This window comes from Schistocerca piceifrons, chromosome 7 (genome assembly GCF_021461385.2).
Source record: "Schistocerca piceifrons isolate TAMUIC-IGC-003096 chromosome 7, iqSchPice1.1, whole genome shotgun sequence".
NCBI lineage: Eukaryota > Metazoa > Arthropoda > Insecta > Orthoptera > Acrididae > Schistocerca > Schistocerca piceifrons.
The window spans coordinates 422,991,741-423,011,703 of NC_060144.1; positions in this window are offsets into that span (position 1 = coordinate 422,991,741).

The following is a 19,963-nucleotide window of genomic DNA, read 5'->3' on the forward strand; positions in this document are numbered from 1 at the left end:
GAGCGGAAGATCCTTCGGAAAAAGCGAGGGGTATTTTATTCAGGATTTGAATACTCCATATTATTCCCCATGTATGCCTTCATAGTACCACTCTACTGCTCGACGTCAAGAGTCAAAATCTTGCTGAATCATAACATCCCCATTAGTCACTTACTGCTTACCGCGGAGTGATCCTTTACTGCGCTAAACAGATGGAAGTCGAACGGCGTGAGATCCGAGATGTAGGATGGATGAATTAGAAACAGTCCAATGAAGTTTTGTGAGCTTCCTTCTGATGCATAGACTAGTCTGAGGCTTTGCATTGTGATGGAGGATAAATTCGTTTGCATTTTTATGCCGAAGAACGACACCCTGAAGCTGTGTCTTCAGTTTCCTGAGACTAGCACAACACACTTCAGAGTTGATTCCATGAGAGAGGACATCAAAGAGCAGAATCCCTTCAAAAGCTCAGAAGGCCGTTGACATAACTTCACCGGTTGAGGGTATGGTTTTGAAATTCTCTGCGGAGGAGATACGGTGTGGCGCCACTCCATGGATTGCCTTTTTTGGTTCGAAGGGATAAACCCATGTTTCATCATCTGTAGCGATGTTCGATAAAAAATTGTAGCCATCAGCCTCATAACGCACAAGCAATTCAGGACAGATGGTCCTTCATTGCTCTTTATGGTCTTCTGTTAGGCGGCGAGGAATGAAGCTGGCATATTCCTTTGGTGAGCCCCTAAGTGGTGGACGTGTGTGTTAGCACTACCAACAGAGACACAGAGACGTCCAGTTGAGCAGCGAGGTGTTCGATTGTGGTCCGTCGATCATCTCAAAAGAGACTGTCTACACGTTCCAACTTTGTGGGAATCACAGTGGCTTGCGACCAGCCGCCACTTGGAAAATCACACAGGTTGCAGCGAACTTGTTACGATGATGACAGACGCCTCGCCCAGCGACTCACAACGCATTAGTTCACTGCCAGGTCTCCGTAGGCATTCGAAAACCACCTATGAATATCTGTGAAGCTTCGAATTTCCGCCGAAAAAAAGTCAACAACGACCCTCTGCTTGGACCGCACCTCCGTTACAAACGCCATTTTGGAGACTACATATGTACATTTCATCAGAATTTCTGAAATCATTGGGTGAAATGCCTAGAAAAACAACTATTCACGTTGGTATGTCATATGTACGAATCTGGCCATATACCATCTTCCTTTAGGAAAAATATCATTCATACAATTCCAAAGACTGCAAGAGCTGTCAAGTGCGATAATTATTGCACAGTCAGCTTGGTAGCTGATGCATCTATGTTGCCAACAAGAATAATATTCAGAAGAAATTTAGGGAACCGTTAGACGACGATCAATTTGGCTTTGGAAAAGGTAAAAGCATGAGAGAGGCAGTTCTTAAATTGCGGTTTGATAATGGAAGCACGACAAAAGGAAAGTCAAGACACATTCATAGGATTTTTCGACCCGGAAAAAGCGTTCGACAATGTCAAATGGTGCAAACTGTACGAAATTCTGAGGAAAGAAGGTTAAACTATAGGGAGAGACGGGTAATGTTATAACTGTTACAAGACCCAAAGAGAATAATAAGAGTGCAAGATCTAGAACGAACAACTCGGATTAAAAAGGGCCAAAGACAGGCACGTAGTCTGTCGCCCTTACTGTTCAATCTATACACCGAAGAAGCTATTATAGAAATAAAAGAAAGACTCAAGAGTCGAATTAAAATTCGAGGTGAAAGGATGTCAGTGATAAGATTCCCTGATGTCATTTCCATCCTCGGTGCAAGTGAAGAAGAACTGCAGTACTGAATAAAAGGAACTGAACAGTCTAGTGAGTAGAGAATTTGAATTGAGAGTAAATCGAAGGAAGACGAAAGCAGTGAGAAGCAGCATAAATGAGAATAGCGACTAAATCAACAACAGAATTGGGTATCATAGAGTAGACGAAGTTAAGGAATCCTGGTACCTAGACAGCAAATTAACACTCGGCGGACGGAGCGTGAAGGAAACGAAAAGTAGACTGGCACTAGCCAAAAGGGCATTCTTGACCAGAGGAGTCTACTAGTTTCAAACATAACCCTGAATTGGAGGAAAATATTGCTCAGAATATACGTTTGGAGCACAGTATAGTACAGTAGTGATCGGAACGTACAAGAATCGAAGCATTTGAAATGTGGTGCTACAGATGAAAGTTGGAAACTAGTTAGACTGATAAGGTAAGGAATGAGGACGTTCAGCGCAGAATCTGCGAGCAAAGGAATATGTGGTAAACACTGAAAAGAAGAAGGGACTGGACGATAGGGCATCTGTTAAGAAGTCAGGGCATAAGTTCCATGGTTTCAGAGGGAGTCGTAGAGAGTAAAAATTGTAGAGGAAGACAGCGATTGGAATACATCCAGCAAATAGTTGAGGACGTAGGTTACATGTGCTACTCTGAGATGAAGAGGATGGGATAGGTTACAAACCCCATTTTGAGGCACCCACGTCGTTTGAAATCGGATGGACTGCCGTTATACAGTGTAACGCACAAACAGATTTCGAGGTTACCGATACTTGTTAACACACTTTACTCCAAAGAGACGTCGGGGAAATGTGTGGTGCACAAAAACTTTCGCCGCTCTTTCTGTCTTAGAATAGAGCACACTCGTGGGTAATATTTTGTCCCTACAAGTGAAGTATGATATTAATCATTTGCAGTTACTGATGCAAACTCGTTTATGACAAGGCATACGTTTTAAATTATTATCGCTGTTAATGTTATACTATTTATTCATTCACGACTCGCTTAACTACGTTGGCATGAATCCATCTGCACCCCCACCAGAATGCCCTATTTAAACGAAAAGCCATTTAATACCTCATTGGAACGTTTATAATCAAACCAATAATTAAAGCTCACCGTTACGTATATAAAGTCAACGGTAACCGCTGCAATTGAATATTATGTAGTGAAAATGAGCTGCCTTTCCACCAGTGGAGCAATCGTACGAATATCACTCGAAGCGTCCCTTGCGCTGTCGTAACTGCCACGTTATTCTGATTTCTCACCCGCCGCCTGAATCGTTCACCCATCACATCACGTGCTGACAGATCCCACTCACTGCATGTCAGTATACAGATAATCACTTCGTGAAATTCATCTACACACATGAGATTAATTTCATTAGATGTGCTGCGATACACCAATCAAATTGCTATTGAGATCATGCTCGTACATTTACCGTTAAAAGATTTACAAACCTTAATAGTGAAGAGATGAAAATGATCTAAATTATCATAACACCCAGAAAAGTTATAGTAATAACCCTAAATCTGCAGAGTGACTACGCGATATCAATCCACACAGTTTCTACCTACAGGTTTCACTTGTAACGTCAGTTTTCACGTATTTGCACGGTCTTCGGTCTCCGAGTGAGAATTGTTTGGAGAACGTAATTTTAATTATGTGAAAAGCACATAATTCACCAGCAATATGATTATTTCAATAATTTTCACCTAAAGTCTTGCTGCCTATCACCTGCTTCTGCTTAGTATATGTCGTGCTCTTCAATTTTTTTCCAAAAATGTTTATAAAAAAGAAGTATAATCATAGGCCACTGTAGATTTACATAGCCCTGTTGTTGGGATTCGATGAAGGCACTCCTCAATGGCTTTCATTTGAGCCCTAGTACTTTATTGCAGCATGTTTGCATACACTGCTACTGATTTATAGAGATTTTCGAATTCAACCAACATATAAGCTTGTAGTGTCCGAAATACTAGTATCACTGACCGGACGCTTACATCATAAGTATCTACTTAAACAAACACGGAAAAGGTATCTATCAATATATACACGGTCCAGTCGCAGTAATGTGTCCTGGGCAATGATCGAAATCGACGTGCAATGACCGCTCACATACAGCAGGTATCGCAAACATTTGCAGTCGTAATGTAGAAACGAAGCGATTCATCTGACATCCAAAACTGGCATGATCATACTCTTTCCGTCCTAGGGTGGCCTTATTTGCGAAACAGCTAAGTTTGTAAATGGTTTGCGTGTCGCCGTGGTTAAAGTACACTGTGCATGGCAATGTTGCGCTATCCAAACAAGCGCGAGGCCATTGTGGTACACTACGGGACGTAGAGCTCAGGGGTGAACAAGGGCTGTGGAGATATGTTGCGGTGAATAGACGTGAAGCTGACACCAAGATGAACCAATAGGCTACCAACATTGTCTCCTCAACAACCTTTCTGGGAACGTTACTGCGTAAGTAACTCCGCAGCAGGCGTCTGGTTCGTCCACCATTCTAATTGCTGTTCATTGGCGAAGAAGCTAGAATTTGGACGCCAGTACCGCTACTGGACGTCCGTCTTGTGGAAGCACGTGGCCTTTTAAGACGAACCACGTTTTGTCCTCCAACAGACACATGGCCATTGGGGTGTACTGATTGATACACCTGAAAGCAAGCACCATGCAACAACCGTCGGAAGGGTCCAGATCGGAGGAAGGAGTGTTATGGTTGGGGAACGTTTTCATCGCATACCCTGGGTGATCTTCTGATTGTGGAGGGCACAATGACTCATTTTAAGTACGCATCCCATGTTGGGGATCATGTACACCCCTAAATGCATGATTGCACGCATATTTCACCTCGTCAGCCATGATATCACATGAATCATGATTACTTTTGAACACATCGTGGGAGCAGACAGTGATAAATGTTATTACTAATAGGTACTATTAAAATCAGTCTTGATCAGAAATTTATTTACTATCGTAACCGGTTTCGAGCGTGCCTAAGGTTATCTTCAGACCAAAATGCTGTTGAGCAGGAGCCTGCTTCTGGTGGTTAATCACTGCTCATTTACCACCAGATGGAGGCTCCGGCTCATACAGCATTTTGGTCTGGAGATGATCACAGGCGTGGTCGAAACCAATTTCCAGAATAAATAAATTTGTGACCATGAGCCGGCCGCTGTGGCCGAGTGATTCCAGACGCTTCAGTCCGGAACCGCGCGACTGCTATGGTTGCAGGTTGGAAGCCTGCCTCGGGCATGGATGCGTGTGATGTCCTTAGGTTAGTTAGGTTTAAGTATTTCTAAGTTCTAGGGGACTGATGACCTCAGACGTTAAGTCCCATAGTGCTCAGAGCCATTTGAACTATTTGTGATCAAGGCTGATTTTAATACTAACTGTTACATTAATCATGGTTTCCCTGACCTTCCCCATACCCGTTAATGCACACATAAGCCGTGGCAGGTGAGTCGGAGGTAAGTGGATGGAATACCACTGGTCAGAAACTTTCACTGCCGGTGACTGGATAGTCACGGAGGAGAGGTAGTAAAATACATATAGTTCTTTTTCACTTTTCTACACCCTCTAGCCATGAATGAAATTCCCCTTATTTGGAATGTGTCATGAAGTGAGAACATCTGACTGTCGGGTGGAGACGATAGGTTCGACGGCATACTTGGCGCTGCTCAGAGGAGAGCACTATGTGCCGGCAACAGGTTTATTCTCCCCCCTTTGTCATCATATGATTAACGCGAATACGGAACTAAACCAAATACTCATTCATTACTTTAACTTGTGCAGGAGTTTCACATAAGATACTTTAAATACATTCCGGCCAAGTGGCTTCAGTTAACAGTCTTGAGCTGGGCCCTGAGCTACTCGAGATAACCAAAGTTACGACACACTGGGCATCTGTCGGCTTAAAACGGTAATCGAACAAACCTCAGATTTCTTAACTAGTATTCTAAGTCTCGCTTTGCGAATGATATACTGCAAGATGTGTACTGCAGTCACTGTACTGAGAGAAAATCGGAGACCAAGTTATAGTCAATAGATCAACTCAAATAGAAATCTCTTAAGTATGATTATCACCCAGAGTGCCATTACGTCTGAGCACAAAGAATAATAACGTACCTGCTGAGGAACGAAGTTATCACTCGTAAAACAACGGTTAGGGATTTAACGAGACGGCTACCTTCGTGGGAATGGTACAGATCATAGCTTAAAGTTCACAGATACGAGTTAAAAATTCCTTAATTTCGAAGAATCACTGTGGACCTAAAGTCGCAATGACAGGCAAAACAATATTACTTATGAATACTTCTATAATATGTGGACTTGTGTACATTGAAATAATCAACAGCCAATTGCATAAAATAAATTTTATGTCTGAAAGGGTTCAGGAATTTAGTGCCCTTCTTCAGAAGGTTATAACTGTCGCATTATTAGCGAATGTCAGCAATAAGATTCGTAAGGAATATTGCTGTGGCCATGTCGTTCATAGTGGCTGTTGACACTCGCACATATAGAAGGAGAATACAAGAACCAATAGAGAGAAGTAAACAGTGACCATGGTTTCGCGAAGTGTGCAATAAATGAACCACCCTCTACACTGCAGAGCATAGCTGATTATTATTTTACCTACTCAGTATTTAATGAATGTGTTGGCCCTTGCAAGAGTTGACAAGGAAATATACTTACACCATGCATAGCTCTTACACTACACGTGGACAAAGAAATGGAAGATGTGAGGAGTTTTCTTTTCCTTTTATCTGTTGCCATCAGTCTTCTGAACGGTTTGATTCTGCTGGCCATGAATTCCTATGATGCGCCAACCTTTTCATTTCACAATAGCACTTTCAACCTACCATCTCAATTATTTACTGGATATATCCCAATCTCTGTCTTCCTCTACAGTTTTTACCCTCTATAACCCCATCTAGTACAATGGAAGTTACCCCAGATGTCTGCCGCCCGGGGTAGCAGCGCGGTCTATGGCACCTTGTCACAGTCCGAGCGCCTCCCCCCATCGGAGGTTAGAGTCCTCCCTCGAGCATGGGTGTGTGTGTTAGTTTAAGTTAGATCAAGTAATGTGTAGTCTTAGGGCCGACTACCACAGCAGTTTCGTCCCGTAAGACCTTACCATAAATTTCCAATATTTTCTCAGATGTCTTAACAGACGTCCTACCTCCTGTCCATTCTTATTGTCAGTGTTTTCCACATATTCCTTGACGCCCTATTCAGTGGAGAACCTCCTTATTCCTTACCTCATCACTCTACATAATTTTCTACATTGTTTCTTAGCAGCGAATGTCAAACACTTCTATTATTTTTAATTACAGTTTTGTCACAGTCCAAAACTCATTGCCATACAGTGATGAGCTCAAAACGTACATTCTGCGAAATTTATTCCTGAGAGTAAGGCCTATGTTTAAGACTAGCAGACTTGTCTTAGCCAGAAACGCCATTTTTTCCAGTACTAATATGCTTTTTATGTCTTACTTACTCCGTCCATCATGGGTTACTTTGCTGCCTAGGTGGAAAATTTTCTAAATTTCATTTACTTCATGATCACCAATCCAGATGTTAAATTTCTCGCTATTCTCATTTTTTCTTCTACTTATTACACTCTTCCACCTGTGATTTATCTCAATCCAAATTCTGTTCTCGTTAGACTTATTTCCATGCAGCAGATCTTGTAATTCTCCTAGCAGTGACATCAGCGAGTTACGTCTTTGATTTCCTTTCACATCGAATTTCAGTTCCACGCTTGATCCCACCTTTTATTTCACTCATTGCTTCTTCGACGTACAGATTGAACAGAAGGGGCGAAATATCTCTACCTTACACACTTCTTAATCTGCGCTCTTCATTTTTGGTGTTCCACTATTACTGCTGCCTCTTGCTTCTCGTACATATTGTCTTCCCCTATAGCTTACACCTATTTTTAACGGAATTGCGAACATCTTGCTCCATTTTACATTGCCAAAGGCTTTTTCCAGGTCGACAGATTCTATGAACGTATTTTGAATTTTCATTAGTCTTGTTTCCATTATCAAGTGCAACGTCAGAATTGCCTCATTGGTAACTTTACCATTCCTGAAGCCAAATTGATCGTCATCTAAGACTTCTTCAATTCTCTTTTCCGTTCTTCTGTATATTATTCTTGTCAGCAACTTGGATTCATGAGCTGTTAAGCTGATTTTGCGATGATTCTCTCACTTTGGAAGAGAATGTGGGAGTAGGGAGAGCAGTAACGTATTTAAAATTCGAATTCTACTTTGGTATGGACAGTTCAAGATCAATAGGGTATGAATATATACATACATATATATATATATATATATATATATATATATATATATATATAAAATCTAGACATTACCTTGGAATCAAAATCTTGGGAGTTGGAACCCTCTAGCTTTCATGAGGGCAGAAGCGGATGGAAAATGTTTTCAATCCATAACATCAGGGCTGCCCTGTATGACAGCTCTGTTGTACAGGTGATACTAGCGCATGTTTAAAGACCTTTATGTCGAGATGGGTAGAGCTGAGTGGAAGACGGTGGAGAAGGAGGAGATGGGCAGTGAGATGGTGGAGGATCAGATGGACAGGGAACGGTGGAAAGAGGAGACAAACATAAAGAAGAGAGAGTAGGAGATGGTTGTAGTTTGGAGGAAATGGACAGAGGAGAGCGGAAGAGAGGGGAGGAAGAGAATGAGGGAAGAGGAGGAGGGAGGAGGGTGGGAGAGGAGATGGACAGATAGAGAAGATATAGAAAGAGATAGGAGATAACGGGAGAGAGAAAAAGAGAGAGGAGGGACAGGAAGTGGACAAATAGAGAGGCGTTTGGATGTAATAAACAGGAACAGTTGAGACGCTAAAATGAACAAGAAGAGGGGTCGTTTGCCTGAGAGACTAGGCAGAGAGTACTGGGAAACAGAGTAGGGAGGAGATCAGACTGAAAGACAATGAAGGAGTAGTTAGAGGTAGGGGAAGGCGCAGGTAGATAGTGAGACGGGGGAGGGGGAAGGAGGAGGTTCAAATGGTTCAAATGGCTCTGAGCACTATGGGATTTAACGAGAGAGAGAGAGAGAGAGAGAGAGAGAGAGAGAGAGAGAGAGAGGAGGAGGTGGTGATGTGAGCGAAACATGTATAGAATGCTTACGCGGCTGAAGCAGTGGCGAAAAGACATTTACATAAATGGGGCGTTTTAGGTATGCCACATTTGTATTCATTGGCAGCAAGTACGTCGGATGAAACTCCATCAGCACTGTGGGTGTCTGTTCAAAGTGAGAATGAGAAACTGTTTTATGTGAAGTTAGGAACAGCCATATCAGTTGCGCCTTGAAGAGGGCGTTAATAGCTCCTGTCTTAAAATATGCGACAGAGACGAGGAAGTATTCTTTGCAAGTATTTCCGCCGATGATAGGAGCAGCAGCTCGTAAACGTGCTCACACAGCAACTGGAGTGGAAATGTAGATTTCCTCTGGCTGAGAGACCTGGCTTCTGTGTAATTAATGCTGCAAGTGGCAGCGTCTGTGAACTAGTTTCTTTATGCAGGCGTTATCTGTCCCCTTTCTGCGCCGAGAACCAGCGCTCCATTTTCTACACTCCTGCGCATTTAAAGTTCTTCTCATCAGTACCATTTCCCAGAATGTTGGATAAAAAGCATTTCATCCTCCCCTTTTTTTTATTTCGTTGTGCTGAACGTTTGTTCGTTGCAGAATCGTAACCGACGTGTTACGTTAAGCAGACCTGATAATCGAAACCGTTTGTGTGGAAAGCATATTTAAGAGTCTTCCACTTGGAAAAATGTTTATATGGTACCTGTTTTTGAAGTACAAAGATGGCTGATACGTAACCGAGTTCTCGCTGTTATCTGAATATCAGGCGAAATTTTGACCATGTCTGTGAGGATTAATGCATGAAGGGTATGTTACGTATTAACTCGACATAACACTTTCCGCGCACATATTCAAAAGTCACGTAGCTGTAATACACTAAATAATAATTGGTATAAATTTATTATCCGAATCATAGTTCTATTCTTTGAAAACCCGGATATCTGTACACAAAGAGCATGGGCTAGAAGTTCAGAAACTGATTTACTTTTAAAGTCTGATGCTCCTCAACTATCAAAATACATGCTTATTGATTAACGTTCTCCATAAAGTATATTAAGTCTGTTCTGATTAAACGTAATGCATTAATTAACGTGGAAAAAAGAAAATATATTAATATGAAGTATGGAAATTACCTATCAAGAAAATATGACAGGGAGATAGCTGTTAGTGTCTTGTGTCACATCCTACAATTATTGAAGAATTTGCGTATACGTTCACCTTATCCAGTCCGTTCTCAGTTTTTACTGTTGCCTAAACATTCTCCCACCTTTCAAGACAATTTTGTTTTCTTTTATCGGAGTAACAGCGCGCATTTCCCCGTCCAGTCATTGCCCTTAATTTATTAAAGCTATTCACGGGACTGCATCTTTAATAAGGCAGAGTATAATCTGTGCTACATCCTTGGGAAGATGAAGAAAGTTTAAAGTTAAACTGTCGACAACATCGCCAATGTTAGAGCAGGAATATTGACCGCTGGAAGTATTTTCGAAATAATTCATCACACAACTCACTTCCCCGAAGTCGTTTTACTTTCTTGTGGGCTGAATTTCAGGAAGAATTTTACCTAATACGACGTAACTACATAGGAAAATCCCTTGTGCAGACCGCACTCGAACGTATTTACTGAGATACGTGCAGACCTTCGGAAGAGGACGCATATCATAGGACTATCTTTCAGTTAGCGAAGATCAGTAATGTCATAGTAAGCGACGCCATATTCGGACTAATTTTCAGTGGATTATTTATTCCAACTGTAATTACAGATGCTAGCAAACGGGGGTACTTGACCGGGTAAGAGCTGGTGTTGAGGCTTACAAAAATGTATGTACACGACGTAAGCTAACCTAAACAGGGACAGTATTACGTCGGAAGAAGTTGTCATTGTGACTGGACATTTGCTTCGTAGGGACGTCCTACTACACCCTAAAATACACAAATATTTGTACTCCTACGTCCTGTACTGTAAGGCTGGGACCAATAGGGTATCATGTACCTACGATCTACAGTTTGGGAACGGTCTTCAGGTCCATCGACACATATTATGACGGGTTAATTATCAGACTGCTCTTGTTTTCTGGAACGGGGTTGAAGAAGATACTTCAGACACCTTCTTAGAATCATAATTTCGACGTAGTATTACCTGTAATACCCTTGCTTTTTCCTTCGAGTTCACGAGTTACGCGTCGGTAAATGCAGGGACAATTATTAAGTACACCGTCCAGCGTGAAACTTGCTATTCATCATTACTGCAGTTGCAGCATTAACACAACAACAGCCTTGGCAAAAATGTTAGATGTCATTTTGTTCTTAACTGATATTATGAGCCCGTGGCTGTGAACAAAAGTAGGTTGACTCTTATATAGACGATAACAGCACCCAGCTACTTTTTACAATGCTATTTATTTATTTAAACAGCGCAGTTACCAGTTGCGAACCGACAGGTTCACTTTCAGACGGCTAGTTAAAGTTCACATATATTTTATAAGCTAATGTAAAATGTATCGTAATGTGAATTAGCCGTCTGAAGATGAACCTGTATTGTAAAAAGTGGCTGGTTGCAGTTACCTTCTTTGTAAGAGAAATATAAAAATAATATTCTTCCAGTGCTACATTAAATGATGTATGCCGTTTTATCTCTTACGTCATTTCCCTTCCGACTAAGTCATCGAACTTTGAAAGTAATGTTATTTTTGTGGTATGAAAATGATATTGGAATTTTCGCGTTCTCAATATGCGAAGCCTGGTTGTGCTCAGGCAGTAACAACGTGGTAGCTCGTTGTCAACGATTAGGAATCAGATTACATATTGTGAAACGTGTTCAGTATTCCAGTTCAAAATATTTCATCAGAACACCTACAACTGAGGAATATATTATAGTAAACATGCGCTTCAGTTGTAAATAATTTGTCTTTTGTATTGCACGACGGCTCTCGGAAGCTTAAAGCTCGAACGTCAGGTGCCCACAAATAATTAAAAAATCACGAATGTAGGGCGTTCGGGCCATCCCAAACGAAGCATGGGAGCGTAGGTACATCAACCGGAGTACACACCACGACATCCGATGATCCCATACGTTGTTTGACGTGTGTTTCATGCCCCGTGACTGACCGGCCCTACAGGCTCACGTTCATGATTTTTTAGTAATTTGTTGACGCCTGACGAAGGTGCTTTAAGCCTTTGAAACGAGTAGTGCAAAAAAAGACAAATTAGCTACAACTCAAACGGATTTTTATTGCCTTAATGTTTCACCGCAAGTTTGAAATTCAGAGGTTTAGTTGAAAACTCTTCACTGTATGAGATCTCCTGATATTTGTTATGATATGCGACTTCTATTCATATAATGAAGATGTACCGATTGAGGTAGTGAGAATTTGTCTAGTATTTTATGTTTTACACACCTCTTCTTGTTCTAGAAATTTAGCAATTCTGTACAGTTTTCAGGCAGCTGGAATTTGTGTCCAATTTTTTCAGTTAGGAAACCATTTAACCTTGCAGTGATAAGGATATTATTGTGGCACACCCAGAATAAATGTAAAACAGGAGGTTCGCTATTAAAAAAGTGTTTCCTGAACTAGGAGGATATCGATACTAAAAGCAATTTTGCATACACTTGCTAGAACTTTAAAGTTGTCAAGAATGAAGTATATGATCGAGAGATCATTTGCAGCTTGTATGAGTAGTAGACTGCACGTATTAGAGTCGAATAATATATAATGGTGGTATTAACTGAGGTGTTCTTCCCTATCCCCGATATAATTCTGTATGTACAGGGAGCAAGCTGTGTAGGAAACACGATAAGGGTGAAGATTGTATGGCTAGATCGGTTAATTAATATAAAGGTAGTGAATAGAATCGGGAAGAAAAAAGCTTTATGATGCAGTTTGCCAGAAAGAAGACTTTAGAGTGACGAGGCACGTCCTGAGGCATCGAGAAATAAAGGGGTGATTGAGGGAAATGGAGAATGTAAAAATTGGAGACTACCAAGTGTCACTATGGGAAGGTAATGTGGGGTTATCTATACTGAACTTCTGTCTCAAAACATTCTACGGCACGTAACCACTCTTCAGGTCGCCACTGAATGACTAATGTTGGGCCCTAGCAGTGAAACTGAAGTTGACAGTACTACGCTCCAACACGAATGAACAAAATTAATAAATTCCAAGGATAACTGTTAAGTGGAATAAGAGATGTCATCAAGATAACGGTAGATCGGTTAAAGAGAGAGAGAGAGAGAGAGAGAGAGAGAGAGAGAGAGAGTGAGAGAGTAAATTTAGACGTGAACAGAAAGGAACATCAATTACTTCAAGAAAATGTTTAACGCAATGATCTACAGTTGACACTAAGCCTCCCCCTCCAAATTTGGATAATGCAGTCTGATAGAGTCTACTTTGGCTGACAGTGATTTTGAACCACTGCACTGCAAGATAGCATATTATGCATAAATTGAACAGCGACTGCCGCTGTCTGAAAGAGCATGCCGCGGACGCTGAGAATTCACCTTAACGGTTCCTAATGCGCTGCAGCTGCAAAATGCCGACCATGCACGGGCAGAAGTCTGCAGTGCTGCGACCAGTGCGACATCTCAGCCTCCTTTCCTTGCCCCACGGTCCGCCAGCACATCTCCAGATCAAGCCCGTACCTACGACGTAACGCTTATCAAATGGTTCAAATGGCTCTGAGCACTATGGGACTTATCATCTGAGGTCATCAGTCCCCTAGAACTTAGAATTACTTAAACCTAACTAACCTAAGGACATTACACACATCCATGCCCGAGGCAGGATTCGAACCTGCGACCGTAGCGGCCGCGCGGTTCCAGACTGAAGCGCCTAGAATAGCTTGGCCACAGCGGCCGGCTAAAGCTTATCAAACCCCTCATCCGTGTATCCAGTCACTCATGCCTCATGGCCACAGACCGAATGTATTTCTCAGTACCTTCACTTTCGTTTCCAAAATTACTCCAAGTGAAGTACTTTCGAAAAGGTATAGCTACCAATCGAAATGCAACAGTGCTTCTTTATACCAGACGCATAATTCTCTCTCTCAGAACAGCCTCCCTGCAGAAGATTGGCAAATTCCATTCCACCTATCCTATTGCTTTTCATGATAGAGAAGAGATGTCGTTCGGTGCGTCGTCTTATGTCACTGTCGGATTCCCACTCAAAACGCTGTTTGTCTGCTCTTACAGGAAACCACTTTACGTGCTTGCCTACACGCTCCTAAAAACGAAATGGCTTTCTTGCGACAGTGTGTAGGACATTATGTCGCTCCAGCTCGTTTGAGTCACTGACGCGAAATTGTTTCATGATTCTTACAGACACAGATCTTGGAGAAAGGTCAAATGGAAACATCATCATGGCTATCTACGTAATCTGATGAATGCACTCCCCTCGACAGTTACCAGGGCGTCTGTTCATCGCGAACCGGGTAAAGAAGTAGTAAAAGACTGCCACAAGTGTCTAGGACAGTTTACTGTAGCCCACAAAGAGCACTTCTCTGCAAGGATTTGGAGGACTCCCCCCCCCCCCCCCCCCTCTATTGTTCAGGTCATCTCCGCCAGCTTGTCACCTTTTGCATAAAAGCAGCTTCAGTGTCTCACAGGTCTGGCCGATATACAGTGGCTGCGCCTGTGTCCCTTGATTGCTTCCCAAATTGCAACCATTAAAACAGCCTCTTTGCTGTTTACGACCAGCGGGGTTCCCTTCATCCAGCTGCAACCAAAGCTGCCCACCAAAACATTGTACCAAAAGTCCTGTCACCTCAAATAATTCTGTGCAATTAGACACCAATGAACTCAGTACCCAGTCACTCTCAACCGTCTTTAATTGCATCATATCCATCACAGTGGCTTTCTCTAGAAGTAGCTGCCCTGATATGTCTGCTTAATCTGATTAATTCAGGTTAAAGAAACTGAAGCCTAAAGGACATGCAGTCTTTCCAGACCAGTGCGTGTCTACAGTAAACAGATTAATGTGAGTCTAGCTGTAATAGTTTCGCAGAAATGAAGAGACTTTCTCAAGGTAGTTTATCGAAAAGAACTGCATCAAATTGTTCTTAGGACAATAACATCTGTCATTTTTGTAGTTTAATGCTACACAAAGTTTTAGCACTTTGACTGTCGTGTGTATCAAATTTATACATAAGGTGACTTCCCTGACAGGCCACGTGCATCAAATTGATATACACATTCCAGGCCGCGCGTGTAAATCGTTTAACGGCTACAATGATGTCGAATAAATATAGCCCTCCCCTCTGAATTTCGTTGGCGGACAGTGTGATAACTGACTTCTGTAGTTTGCCGTGCAGTCAACTGTTTGCTTGCGTTTACGAATCGTTGAAACTCACTGCAACGTTGCTAAAGGTTACTTATGTTCGAAGTCGTGCTTCTTTGAATTTTGAGCATGTGTTCTTGTGAGTTTGTGACAATAGCAAACAAGGACTGGAAAACGTGTTGGTTGGACGAGAAAAGCGAATTCAGTGAGCGTGTGGCCAATTTATTTGGCAACATATCTGATGGCGATGATCCTGAATACGTTTCTGAGAGTTCCGATCGTGATTACGACGATTCTAATGCAGGGCGACCGAAAAAAAATAACAAAGAGAACAGCTGTTTGGGAATCAGCAACTGCACCTCAAAGAGATGTCTCCCAAATCATTTGGCAAGATGTAACTGGAAATATGACTGATTTTACCGCAACCCGTAAGGACGGAATTTCTGATCACGTGAAGGAGAAATTGACTTGGAGATGTCATGAACTGGATTTTTACCAGTTGTCTTTTTTATGACCAAGTTTAGGAAATGATTGTCACCGAAACGAATCGTTATGCCGAGTAACGAGTTATTGACAGTATTATCAACGAAAAATGTCCAGAACGCAGGAGACTACAACAGTGGGTAGACAGAAATAACAAAGAAATCCAGCGTTCTTTTTATTATTATTATTCGTTCTGTGGATTGGTTTGGTTCGAAAAACAACACTCCAGAAAAATTGGTCAAAGAATATATTGTATATAAGTGAAGTAAGTAAAGCCTTATCCTGCAACGGATTTCGGACATTTCTGGTACAAACAACGGTGAACTTTACAAATTTCAGCGTTAGTTGATCTACTAAACGATAAATTTTACGAAGTGTATAGTCCTGGTGAAAAGTGTGCGTTAATGAAACTATGGTGCCGTTTAGAGGAAGGCTGGGTTTTCGCCATTACATTCCGGGGAAACGTCATAAATTTGGTCTCAGGCTACTCACTGTGTCCATGGTGGCCATACCTGTCAAGTGAAGTATGGAATGGAGATTGCTCCCGCACATAATGGCACGTCCTCCAGTGATGTGATGGAGTTGAACGGTCACTCGTTGAATGCCGGACGCATTATGTACTTCGACAATCACTGTACAAGCATCGCCTTAGCCCGTAAGTTGAATGAACATTCAACGCATCTCGTTGGTACATTGACGAATAACAGGAAGCGCAATTCAAGACCGTTGTTAAAGGAAAGGACAATAGGGGTAAAATGTTGTGCATACAGAGTAATACAAACCTTATTATAGGAAAATGGAAGGACAAGCGGGATGTCTGGTTTTCGAGCAGTATAGACGTTCCAGAAATGGTAGCAACCACCTCGAGAAAAGGACAACCACAAAACGATCCACAATTTTGGAATATGATTACGCAAAATCCTTCACACATGTGTCATATCAAAGGCCATCTTATGGCTCTGCTTTACGAAGAGGACTACCGCAAGATTCCGTCCGAGCTCCCCTCAAATGCGCGTGCTCTCTACAAGCAAGTAACTGACATTAATGTGCAAGTAATTGAATTTCGAAAGAAAGCTCCACTTGCACTGATAAAAACTGGAAACCCAAAAGATGGCTGATCGGTTTGGCCGAGCAGTTCTAGGCCCTTCAATCTGGAACCGCGCGACCGCTACGGTCGCAGGTTCGAATACTGCCTCGGGCATGGATGTGTGTGATGTCCTTTGGTTAGTTAGGTTTAAGTAGTTCTAAGGTCTAGGGGACTGATGACCTCAGATGTTAAGTCCCATAGTGCTCAGAGCCCGAAAGATGACCATCTCACCAGAAATGAACGCGCTGAAGCTATGAAGAAATCAAAGCAAATCATCATTATCTGTAGGGGCTACCGGAATGAAAATTTCATGTCTTTGGACTGTTTTTTCGTTATTCACACATGTAAAGGGAAGCATACAACCTATTAATTAATTAAAAAATGTTGTTACATGTGCTGTGAATTTGTAAAACAACAAGCTGAGCTAATAAATAATCAGCACTGAAATTGGTTGTGCGCTATTCTTCCATATTATAAATTCATTCGTCTGCAATGCTGAATGGAGTGTTGATCTGTTATTAATGGTCTTGCATAGTTCCCATACAATTGGCCAAGCAGGCATGATATTGAAGAAATTAACTTCACTAACGATTATGCATACCTGAAAAATATCGCGGCCTGTTACATAGCCTAGGGTGATTCAAGCCTGCTTTCAACCTGTGTCGACCATCGACAGAGGCCATCGTGCTGGAGTTCTGCACATTTTTGTTTTCCTGCCTCTGCGTCATCGGCGGCGTCTACCAGAGAGTGATCACATATGTTGATATTCGCGTGTCCGGGGTTGTTAGTCGTGGTCACCTGTTCGGGTTTGTGAAAAGTGATGTACCTCGTTGCATGCGCATGAGTTCTAGGTCGCCTTACCTATTATCCAGAAAGGCTCTGGATTTGTGTTGTTGCCCAAAGTTAACTAGCGCGGTGGCTCCCTTTCTGCTGGTAGCTGTATTTAATCAGTCATGGGCGAAGTCTTCAGCAACATCGTATAACTCTCACTCACTGTGTTCATAAATGTTGACTGTTGTCCTTCTAAGTAAGAAATACTTTTTCGCTTTATTAATGGTTAATCGTATTCAGTCACAGCAGCATTTTCCATGCTTGGGTGACAGAGGATTTGTAAATCCGTTACATTAAATTTATTTTTAATGGTGCCTTTCTTAAATTATTCTTATTGTATTTTTTGATTGATCGACAAGTTGTGGAGGTATATCCATTTCACTTTTTAAAATTATTTTATCGTAAATTGACTGAATTTGAACAACGTTGCTTTCTTGTAATGGGAGGTCCCGAAATAAAATTGTGCTGTGTTCTGAAGAAAGGTACCACACCTGAACCTAGCACTTCCACTTATTATGTCCCAGTACCTGTGAAAAAACGATAAGTCACTGTACAACATCTTGACTCATGCTGAATTTACTGAGCTCTTAAGCTGACGAGCTACATTGTATGAAGGTATGTTAAAAAGTTTCTGGATTTGATTGCGTTACATTGGATTAACTTTCAAGCTGTCGATAAAATCTTCCATCTTTGTCGTCAAGAACAACTCATATCGTGGCTGCTTTGACGGCAACCATTTATAGGAAGTAGAAAGCTTGTGATTGATCCACTGACGGCATCATCTCGTCAGTCTGCCAGAGACTGTCGCTGTCTGCACTGGTGATCTTTCGCTCTCTCAGGAATACACACAATTCTTTCTCTGTGTCGTCTGAGTGTCGCTGTCCAGTTTCAAATTGTTATTACACTTTCTAAGTTCTAGCGCTTTTTTTAATTACGGAGTCCCAGAATGTAAAAGCTTCCCACAAAAATTTAGTGTTATCAGACAGTACTCTGCACTTGTTGTGGTTTCAGCAATTGGCGATTCCTAAGAAACGAAAATACTAAAATTTAGGACAGCTACGTGACGAGCTACCAGTTGCATTTCTTGCCACATCTATCTTCTTACCGAGAAGAAGAGGCGTAAGATCTACTTTCCGACCGCCAAAGAAGATAACTGAAATGCTGCGCCCGGTTCAGGACAGTCTCACCCTCACGGTCAAGTGACGTCACTGCTGCTCAGTCCTTCGTTTTATATCCTTCGTTTTATATGTGACGATGTCGCATTCCGTTCCACTGCTATACAGTCTGAACCCTAAATAAAACGACAACATTTCGAAGTTTGCTCAAGTATTTATCATTTTGGCGTTAGGAATCCGTGATCTCCGATACCTCATTCATGAGAATGATGTATTTGGTCTGGTAACCCCATTGTCTTTGTTCCTATGAAAGTAACACAGGCGTGGGAAAGCCACTGATATCTAATCGTTAAAACGTACAACCCTAGAGTAATTGAATTACCTGCAGATGCCAAAGTACTGTGAGGAGGTTGCCTTCGTTCCGGGAGCAGTTTACCAAACTGCCATTGTGCAGGTCTTCCACTGTATTGAGTGAACCCGTACATGATGTGCTTATCTACCACTTCTTTATCACAGAATCTACGCATACTGCTGGGTACCACTGTTAACATTAAACTTGTGAGAACGACTTTTTTCGCGACGGCACTGTCATATAAAGCATTTCCCGACTTATTGTCACGTCAATTCAGGGTAAAACCTCCAGCTTTCGACGATTACCTCCATCATCATTGTTAGGAGCAGCAACTGATGGTCTAAATGTTGATCTTTCACATGATGAGCCACCGTTTGCATTCCGTCTTTTCTGTGGCCCTATATCCAGCAAAATAGACAGTCCTGTTAAGACGAAGTATTAGGCCTATTTTCTGATTTCCTAAGAAGTTAAAAGAAGATGGAACGCCTTTTTAAGGGCAGTCTCGATTTTAGCATGCCTGAAATTTATAACATCCTTTGTGAGTGCGGAAGCAATCACATCGGTCAATCCACTGTTTCCGACCGCAGTCTGGAATATCAACGGAATATTAAAAATCGAGAGCTGGAGAAATCTACAATTGCTGAGCACAGCCTCACAAACAGACACAATATATTGTTTGATGAAATGAAAATTTTGTCCCAGGCCCATACTTACTGGGACTCTGCTAGGAGTATAAATGTTTGAGAAGAACTGGAACCGCGACGGCGGAAATAATTTTGGTGGTGCACGGAGGCGAGCTCTCGATGCAGAGAACAGTCAGAGATATTCATCGCAGAGTTTACGCAACTAAAGGAATTGTGACGCCACCAGCGCAGACGTTGACACCATCAGTGACAGCATTTTGTAAGGGCACCACAGCAGCACT